Source organism: Nerophis ophidion, linkage group LG03 (genome assembly GCF_033978795.1).
Source record: "Nerophis ophidion isolate RoL-2023_Sa linkage group LG03, RoL_Noph_v1.0, whole genome shotgun sequence".
NCBI lineage: Eukaryota > Metazoa > Chordata > Actinopteri > Syngnathiformes > Syngnathidae > Nerophis > Nerophis ophidion.
In genome coordinates, this window is record NC_084613.1 from 16,117,912 (window position 1) to 16,125,780 (window position 7,869).

Sequence of the window (7,869 nt, forward strand, 5' to 3'; positions counted from 1 at the left end):
CCCATTCATTCTTTCCTTAACACGGATCAATCGTCCTGTCCCATCCATCCATCCATCCATCCATCATCTTCCGCTTATCCGAGGTCGGGTCGCGGGGGCAACAGCCTAAGCAGGGAAACCCAGACTTCCCTCTCCCCAGCCACTTCGTCTAGCTCTTCCCGGGGGATCCCGAGGCGTTCCCAGGCCAGCCGGGAGACATAGTCTTCCCAACGTGTCCTGGGTCTTCCCCGTGGCCTCCTACCGGTTGGACGTGCCCTAAACACCTCCCTAGGGAGGCGTTCGGGTGGCATCCTGACCAGATGCCCGAACCACCTCATCTGGCTCCTCTCGATGTGGAGGAGCAGCGGCTTTACTTTGAGTTCCTCCCGGATGGCAGAGCTTCTCACCCTATCTCTAAGGGAGAGCCCCGCCACACGGCGGAGGAAACTCATTTCGGCCGCTTGTACCCGTGATCTTATCCTTTCGGTCATGACCCGAAGCTCATGACCATAGGTGAGGATGGGAACGTAAATTGAGAGCTTTGCCTTCCGGCTCAGTTCCTTCTTCACCACAACGGATCGGTACAACATCCGCATTACTGTAGACGCCGCACCGATCCGCCTGTCGATCTCACGATCCACTCTTCCCCCACTCGTGAACAAGACTCCTAGGTACTTGAACTCCTCCACTTGAGGCAGGGTCTCTTCCCCAACCCGGGGAAGAGAAAAACAGCCCCAAAGCATGATGTTTCCACCCCACGCTTCACAGTAGGTATGGTGTTCTTGGGACGCAACTCAGTATTCTTCTTCCTCCAAACACGACGAGTTGAGTTTATGCCAAAATAGATACATGGATGATACAGCAGAGGATCCAGCCCGCAGGCCGTAATTTGGGGACCATTTTTCTACACCAAAAAATAATTTGTATTATTATTTGTATTATTATTATTATTATTAAATGTATTAATAATATGTAAAGTATCAACATGGTATCGCCGATACCAGTCTGAATTTTACTCTGTATCGGATCGGAAAGACAATCAGTGGTATCTCACATCGCGGCCAGATAGAAATTCTTTGTTGACTGTTTTTACTGCTACAGTAATATTTGAGATATTAAACATGGAAATTACCATAAAAGGAGATGTAACCCTTTCTAATATTTTAAATGTTAAACAGGAAATTACCATAAAAGGAGATGTAACCCTTTTCTGATATTTAAAATGTTAAACAGGAAATTACCATAAAAGGAGATGTAACCCTTTCTAATATTTAAAATGTTAAACAGGAAATTACCATGAAAGGAGATGTAACCCTTTTCTGATATTTGAAATACTTAAAAGGAAATGACCATAAAAGGAGATGCAACTCTTTGTCGCATCTACGGCTGTCTATTACAGTACATTCGTGTACGCCATGTACTCAAAGTACCTCAGATAACACTTGGCTCTCCAAGTACCACCAATATGAGCAACATTAAAACACGGTAGCGTAGTAGGTCCAAGTATTCATTAAAAACACGGTTTTATTTAACAAGTATTTTTCGGATTTTGGGCGGCGTCACATGTCAGCGTAGGGATTTTGATGGTCACGGGGGCACAAAGGAGGGGGTCAGCAGCTGGCTAGCATGTAGCCAGGGGTGAGGCCGGGCTTTACCCCCCCTGAGGACCCCTCCCCTCTTTCCAGATGCCCCCGATGACAGAGGCCGCAGTGGGACGTTTGGCACTGACGAGGGCCGGAGCGTGCCATGCAACAGCTGCAGGGTCTCCCCCCCTAAGCACAGCCAATCAGCCCCACCTCCTGCACCCCCCATGCCACGCGGGCCAGCCTTTTTTTTCAATGCCGCCATTGTTGAGCTAAGCCCCCCCGCAGCAGAACCGTCATGTGTTGGCGTGCTAACACCCGCTCGATGCCGGGGACAGCTGGCCGTGGCGCGCACGCTGATCCAACACGTCGGAGAAATATGAGGAAAAAGTTGCACTCCTCAGGAACGGGCCATCGGATCGTTTGGAGGCGGACACCCGCGGTACATCTGGGCACCAACCGGTCCCAAAGGTGCCATGTTTGGGTACCAACTCAGCAGCACCGAGAGCAATTTCCAATGCCGACAAAGAAATTGACCCCCCAAAAAAATCGCTCCGGCGTAAATAAAGTAAGGCTCCGCTTTTCCTAAAATGGGCTGGCTCGATGCTAACGAACATTGGCTTTGCTATTGACATGCTACAGATTAGCATTAGCGATTTTACATGGCGATTTCAACACCTCTGAGTGTGCTGATAAAAACTGTGACGCACTCTACAATCAAACATCTGGTGTGTGATAAATACAACACTTACAGTATTACCACTTTGTAGGGCGCAACTGTGATTGCAATTCAATGTCATACTTGCAAATAAATACTCTGAAATGTGATAAAATAACAAGATATGACCTAGTGTGTGAATGTGAGTGTGAATGTTGTCTGTCTATCTGTGTTGGCCTTGCGATGAGGTGGCAACTTGTCCAGGGTCTACGCTGCCTTCCACCCGATTGTAGCTGAGATAGGCACCAGCACCCCCCGCGACCCCAAAGGGAATAAGCGGTAGAAAATGGAAGGATGGATGGACAACAGGACAGCCGTTATTATAATCAGCTCATTTTTACATGTTGCAATAAAAATTAGATTTTATCTTAAAAACTATTCAGACATATTTTTTAAAGTACCAAAAATGTGTGGTTTCAATGTTCATTTTCTTTGATTTTCCATTTCCTGCGGTGTGCACATCACACAATTTGTGTGTAGTGTGCACATTCCACAATGTGTGTGTAGTGTGCCCGTTACACATTGTGTGTGTAGTGTGCACTTTACAGAATGTGTTTGTTGTGTGCATATGACACAATTGTGTGTGTAGTGTGCCCGTTACACAATGTGTTTGTAGTGTGCAAGTGACACAATATGTGTGTGTAGTGTGCACGTTACACATTGTGTTTGTTGTGTGCATGTGACACAGTATGTGTGTGTGGTGTGCATGTTCCACAATGTGTGTGTAGTGTGCACGTTACCCAATATGTGTGTAGCGTGCGTGTTACACAATATGTGTTTAGTGTACACGTTACACAGTATGTGTGTGTAGTGTGCACATTACACAATTTGTTTGTTGTGTGCATGTGACACAGTAAGTGTGTGTGGTGTGCACATTCCACAATGTGTGTGTAGTGCGCACGTTATCCAAATGTGTGTAGCGTTCGTGTTACACAAAATGTGTGTAGTGTGCACGTTACACAATGTGTTTGTTGTGTGCATGTGACACAATATGTGTGTGTAGTGTGCACATTCTACAATGTGTGTGTGTAGTGTGCACGTTACACAATGTGTTTGTTGTGTGCATGTGACACAATACGTGTGTGCAGTGTGCACGTTCCACAATGTGTTTGTTGTGTGGATGTGACTCAATACGTGTGTGTAGTGTGCACGTTACAGAATGTGTTTGTTGTGTGCATATGACACAAATGTGTGTGTAGTGTGCCCGTTACATAATGTGTGTGTAGTGTGCAAGTGACACAATACGTGTGTGTAGTGTGCATGTTACACATTGTGTTTGTTGTGTGCATGTGACACAGTATGTGTGTGTAGTGTGCACGTTACCCAATATGTGTGTAGCGTGCGTGTTACACAATACGTGTGTAGTGTGCACGTTACACAGAATGTGTGTGTAGTGTGCACATTCCACAAAGTGTTTGTTGTGTGTATGTGACACAATATGTGTATAGTGTGCACATTCCACAATGTGTTTGTTGTGTATATGTGACACAATATGTGTGTGTAGTGTGCCCGTTACACAATGTGTTTGTAGTGTGGATGTGACTCAATATGTGTGTGTAGTGTGCCCGTTACACAATGTGTTTGTTGTGTATATGTGACACAATATGTGTGTGTAGTGTGCCCGTTACACAATGTGTTTGTAGTGTGCACGTTACAGAATGTGTTTGTTGTGTGCATATGACACAAATGTGTGTGTAGTGTGCCCGTTACACAATGTGTTTGTAGTGTGCAAGTGACACAAAATGTGTGTATAGTGTGCATGTTACACATTGTGTTTGTTGTGTGCATGTGACACAGTATGTATGTGTGGTGTGCACGTTCCACAATGTGTGTGTAGTGTGCACGTTATCCAATATGTGTGTAGCGTGCGTGTTACACAATATGTGTGTAGTGTGCACGTTACACAGTATGTGTGTGTAGCGTGAATGTTACACAATGTGTTTGTAGTGTGCACGTTACACAGTATGTGTGTGTCGTGTGCCCGTTACACAATGTGTTTTGTAGTGTGCAAGTGACACATTATGTGTGTGTAGGGTGCACGTTCCACAATGTGTGTGTAGTGTGCACATTATACACAATACAGTATGTGTGTGTAGTGTGCAGTTTACACAATGTGTTTGTAGTGTACATGTTACAGAATGTGTTTGTTGTGTGCATATGACACAAATGTGTGTGTAGTGTGCCCGTTACACAATGTGTGTGTAGTGTGCAAGTGACACAATACGTGTGTGTAGTATGCATGTTACACATTGTGTTTGTTGTGTGCATGTGACACAGTATGTGTGTGCAGTGTGAACGTTACCCAATATGTGTGTAGCGTGCGTGTTACACAATATGTGTGTAGTGTGCACGTTACACAGAATGTGTGTGTAATGTGCACATTCCACAAAGTGTTTGTTGTGTGTATGTGACACAATATGTGTGTAGTGTGCACATTCCACAATGTGTTTGTTGTGTATATGTGACACAATATGTGTGTGTAGTGTGCCCGTTACACAATGTGTTTGTAGTGTGCACGTTACAGAATGTGTTTGTTGTGTGCATATGACACAAATGTGTGTGTGTAGTGTGCCCGTTACACAATGTGTTTGTAGTGTGCAAGTGACACAAAATGTGTGCATAGTGTGCACGTTACACATTGTGTTTGTTGTGTGCATCTGACACTGTATGTATGTGTGGTGTGCACGTTCCACAATGTGTGTGTAGTGTGCACGTTATCCAATATGTGTGTAGCGTGCGTGTTACACAATATGTGTGTAGTGTGCACGTTACACAGTATGTGTGTGTAGCGTGAATGTTACACAATGTGTTTGTAGTGTGCTCGTTACACAGTATGTGTGTGTAGTGTGCACGTTACACAATGTGTTTGTTGCGTGCATGTGACACAATATGTGTGTGTCGTGTGCCCGTTACACAATGTGTTTTGTAGTGTGCAAGTGACACATTATGTGTGTGTAGGGTGCACGTTCCACAATGTGTGTGTAGTGTGCACATTATACATAATACAGTATGTGTGTGCAGGTTACACAATGTGTTTGTAGTGTACACGTTACCCAATATGTGTGTGTAGCGTGCACGTTATACAATAAGTGTGTGTAGCGTGCACATTACACGATGTGTGTGTGTAGCGTGCAGCAACATATTCCCTAATCTTCAGATGTGTTGTCGAATCATAACTTGATCAAATAAAAACTTAGCTCCACATCCCATCCAGGTGGAACCCCAGTGTGAACACACAAACACATCACGCTGAATAAGAATATATCTGTTTGACACATGCCAAAGATGTTTAACGTGTGAGAGGTATGTCTCGGGTGATGGAAACATGAACCGAGATGTCAACGCTTCCGGCACTTCCGAAAACAACACAAACTTGATAAATGGACATATTATAATATATATCAATGTGTGTGTGTGTGTGTGTGTGTGTGTGGGTGTGCATGTGTGTGTGTGTTTGTGTGTGTGTGTGTACATCAATATGTGTGCGTATTTGTATAATTATGTGTGTGTGTTTATCAATGTGCGTTTGTTTGCATGTAAGTGTGTGCGCATCAGTGTGTGTGTGAAAGTGTGTGTACGTGCGTGTGTTTTTGAGTGTAAGTGTGTGTGCATCAAAGTGTGTGTATGTTTTTGCGCTTAAGTGTGGTTACATCAATGTGAGTGTGTGTTTGTGTGTGTGCATTAATGTGGGTGTGTAAATGTGTATGCATCGATGTGTGGGAGAGAGTGTGTGTGTGTGTGTGTGTTTTTGTGTGTGTGTGTATATGTGTAAGTGTTACTTTGCGTGTCTATGCATGTACAAGTGTGTGTGTGTGTGTATGTGTGTGTGTGTGTGTGTGTGTGTGTGTGCATATATGCAAATGTATTTACATCAATGTGTGCATCTGTGTGACAAAATGCTTGCAATTGTGTGCATCAATGTGTGTGTGCGTGTGTATGGTGTGATAACATGTACATCAGTGTGTGTGTGTTTGCGAGAATGTGTGTACATCAATATTTGTGTGTATTTGTGCGTACAAGTGTGTGTGCATCAATGTGTGTTTATCATTGTGCGTGTGTGTGCAAGTAAGTGTGTGTGAATCAATGAGTGTGTGTTTGAAGTTGCGTGTAAAAGTGTGTGTATCAAAGTGCATGTTTGTGCGTGAAAGTGTGTGTGTGTATGTGCGTGTGTTTTATGTGTAAGTGTGTGCATCATTGTGAGTGTGTGTGTGTGTAAGTGGGACTTTGCGTGTCTATGCATCTACAAGTGTGTGTGTTCGTGTGTGTGTGTGTGTGCATGTATGTAAATGTGTTTACATCAATGTGTGCATCTGTGTGATAAAATGCTTGCAATTGTGTGCATCAATGTTGTGTATGTGCGTGTGTGTGGTGTGATAACGTGTACATCAACGTGTGTGTGATTGCGAGAGAATGTGTGTACATCAATATTTGTGCGTGTAAGTGTGTCTGCATCAATTTGTTTTTTATCAATGTGCGTGTGTGTGTGCAACTGTGTGTGTGTTTGAAGTTGCGTGTAAGCATGTGTGCATCAAAGTGCATGTGTTTGTGCGTGAAAGTGTGTGTATGTGCGTGTGTTTTTATGTGTGTGTGTGCATCAATGTGAGTGTGTGTTTGTGCAAGTAAGTGTGTGTGCATCAATTTGTGAGTGTGTGTGTGTGTGTGTGTGACTTTGCGTGTCTATGCATGTACAAGTGTGTGTGTGTGTGCGTGCGTGTGCATGAATGTAAATGTGTTTACATCAGTGTGTGCATCTGTGTGATGCACACTGATGCTTGCAATTGTGTGCATCAATGTGTGTGTGTGGTGTGATAACGTGTACATCAATGTGTGTGTGTTTGCAAGAATGTGTGTATATCAATATTTGTGTGTATTTGTGTGTATTTGTGCGCGTAAGTGTGTGTGCATCATTGTGTGTTTATCAATATGCGTGTGTGTGCAAGTAAATGTGTGTGAATCAATGTGTGTGTGTTTGAAGTTGCGTGTAAGCGTGTGTGCATCAAAGTGCATGTGTTTGTGCGTGAAAGTGTGTGTATGTGCGTGTGTTTTTTATGTGTAAGTGTTTGCATCAATGTGAGTGTGTGTTTGTGCATCATTGTGTGTGTGTGTGTGTGTGTGTGCGTGTGTTTGTGTGAGAGACACTTCAGCACTGTGCTCATAACTGTGTGATTTACAGTGACCTTTAACCCCCCCAACACTGAAACTGTTACCAGATCCTCAGTGACACCATCATACCTGAAAGTCCACACACACACACACACACACACACACACACACACACACACACACACACACACACACTGAATATGATTGGTTATGAGTATGGATTAGTCTGACACGTGTCAAAAAACATGTCGCATGGTGGTTAGCACGCTGGCTTCACAGTCAGCTGGGATAGGCTCCAGCATAGCAGTGGAAAATGGATGGAAATATTAGATCCAAACATTGGAGCGCAATGGATGGGTTTTAAACCCCCCAAAAAAGTTTGAGTAAGACACACCTTTTTTTTAATCAGGCTTTTTACTAAATTCTTCTTTTTTTAACTGGTAGTACTTAGGATTTAATGCATTTTTTTAAATTTATTTAACATCT

At 43.6% G+C, this 7,869-nt stretch overlaps 1 protein-coding gene across 4 annotated transcripts in view; it reads left to right on the forward strand.

Moving 5' to 3' along the window:
- Positions 1-1,828: 1,828 nt before the first annotated feature.
- LOC133549211 (voltage-dependent calcium channel subunit alpha-2/delta-4-like) overlaps positions 1,829-7,869 on the forward strand; it is a 94,285-nt gene continuing 88,244 nt past the window's right edge. For all 4 annotated transcript variants that reach the window (XM_061894405.1, XM_061894407.1, XM_061894406.1 and 1 more), the window contains exon 1: positions 1,829-2,130. The gene's annotated coding sequence lies outside the window, so the exon portion shown is untranslated. The remainder of the gene's footprint in view (positions 2,131-7,869) is intronic.